This window comes from Xenia sp. Carnegie-2017, unplaced genomic scaffold, assembly GCF_021976095.1.
Source record: "Xenia sp. Carnegie-2017 unplaced genomic scaffold, XeniaSp_v1 HiC_scaffold_6, whole genome shotgun sequence".
In the NCBI taxonomy this organism is placed as follows: Eukaryota; Metazoa; Cnidaria; class Anthozoa; order Malacalcyonacea; family Xeniidae; genus Xenia; species Xenia sp. Carnegie-2017.
Genome location: NW_025813526.1, coordinates 4192146 through 4194309, shown reverse-complemented (window position 1 = coordinate 4194309; position 2164 = coordinate 4192146). Strand labels below are relative to the sequence as shown.

The following is a 2164-nucleotide window of genomic DNA, read 5'->3' as shown; positions in this document are numbered from 1 at the left end:
GTCTAAAGTATCACTTTATCATTCTGACATCAACAGTTTTATTTTTGTTAATTATTTGGATATTTCTTGAGTTTTTTAAATTATAATTTGATGGGAAAATTTGATTTCAAAAAAGTGAACATAAAAAAGTATTAAATACTGTTTTTTAAAATCAATATTAATACTTAATTTAAAGAGTTTTTAAAAAGTGTCATTAACAAAATTGGCCTGTCAGAAGATCAAATTATCGACCTTGCCAGTAATAAAAGCAAGCTCTTCCTTATGAGCTAATAGACCATACAATAATAATCAAATATCATGTACATAATTTTAAATAGGGTTTAAGTTTATAAACCAAATAGTGCAATAGTGATCAAAAATTTATTTTTTAAGACTTGACGGTTCAATCTTCACCCCTGGTCAGAACATACTAAGCAATGCCACTGCAATTGCCTGATTTTCTTTCTTGATGTACTTGGTACTGAGGTGCGAAATTTAAATTGATTAAACAAAATTATGTAAAAATTTATGTTTTACATGGCTAAAATATGGCTTTATCATCAAATAATTTACAAAACATTGCACTGCCAGGTCATATACAAAAATTGTCTGAGAAGCAATTGTGTTATATATATCTAAAACCATGTAACTTGTAGATGTGGAAAATATAAGTGACAGATTTTCTTTTTCAACGTAGGTTCTACGAGCAATGAATTTTTATATACATTATAACTAAAATGAAAAGCCAAATAAAAGGATTTATGTTTCCTTTTTAACTTTCAATACAGGTTTAACTATTACATTAAACGACAAAATATTTTCATATTATAAAACAAGTTTTATTGATGCCTTTGTGGAACTTTTTCTTCATGAAACTTTTTCACAACCTAAATGCCCTTTATCTTGCCAACATTAAAAGTTTTATCTTAGTAATTATTTGAGAATTCTTAAGTTTTTTATATTATAATTTAAGAGGAATTTAATATAAAGAAAGTAAACCTAAAAAAGGCATTAAATACTGTTTATTTCTGTCATAAATGTTGATACTAATATTAAACAATTTTTAAAAACTATCAGTATAGGAAATGGTCTATAAGAGGATCGAACTCTCGACCTTGGCGTTATTAGCACCACGCTCTTCCGACTGAGCTAATAGACCTGACATTGACGTGGTTATATTAAGTAAATACTTACAAAAATGGTATAAATATTTGAAGATTTGACGGTTACATATTCACCCTAGTCAGAACATCCTAGGGATGCCACTGGGATTGACTGATTTTCTTTTTGATATACTTGGTACTGATGTTGGAACTTTAATTTCCTTGACCAATATTGTCAAGAAATTTATGTTTTAAATTGCTAAAATATGGCTTTATAATCGACTTAATTTAGAAAATATTGTTCACTGCTAGACCATATTCAGAAATTATTTTCTCGAAGTAATTAAAATACTTTGATGCAACATATCTGAGCAATGTTAATATGAATAACTGCCCTCATCTAACTTGTAGATGTAGAAAATATAAGTAACAGACTTTCTTTTCAAGGTAGGTTCCACAAGCAATCAATTTTAGGTATAACTAGAATGAAAACCAAAGAGAAGGCTTTTGTTGACTTTTTTCAATTTCAATATAGGTTCAACTAACACATTAAACATACAAATCATTTTGATATTATAAAACAAGTTTTATTCCCTTTGTGGCATTTCTTTCTTTATTATAATTTTCCAGAGTCTAAAGTATCACTTTATGATTCTGACATCAACAGTTTTATTTTTATTAATTATTTGGATATTTCTTGAGTTTTTTAAATTATAATTTGATAGGAAAATTTGATTTCAAAAAATTGTAGCTAAAAAAGGCATTTAATAATGTTTATTTCTGTCATAAATATTGATACTTAAATTAACCAGTTTTGAAAAACTATCAGTATAGGAAATGGTCTGTGAGAGAATCGAACTCTCAACTTTGGCATTATTAGCATAACACTCTTCCGACTGAGCTAATAGACTATACATAAATATGGCTTTATCAAGTAGATTTTTACAAAATGGTGTAAAAATTTGAAGATTTGACAGTTACATATTCACCCCTAGGACAGTTACATATTCACCCCTATTTAGAACATCCTAGTGATGACACTGGGATTGACTGATTTTCTTTTTTGATATACTTGGTACTGA

The 2164-nt window shown here is 27.6% G+C and overlaps 1 non-coding gene across 1 annotated transcript; it reads right to left on the bottom strand.

Annotated features, from left to right (window-relative positions):
• Positions 1 to 1065: 1065 nt before the first annotated feature.
• Trnai-aau lies at positions 1066 to 1138 on the bottom strand. The gene has a single exon. It is a non-coding gene; the product is annotated as a tRNA-Ile (tRNA).
• Positions 1139 to 2164: the final 1026 nt, after the last annotated feature.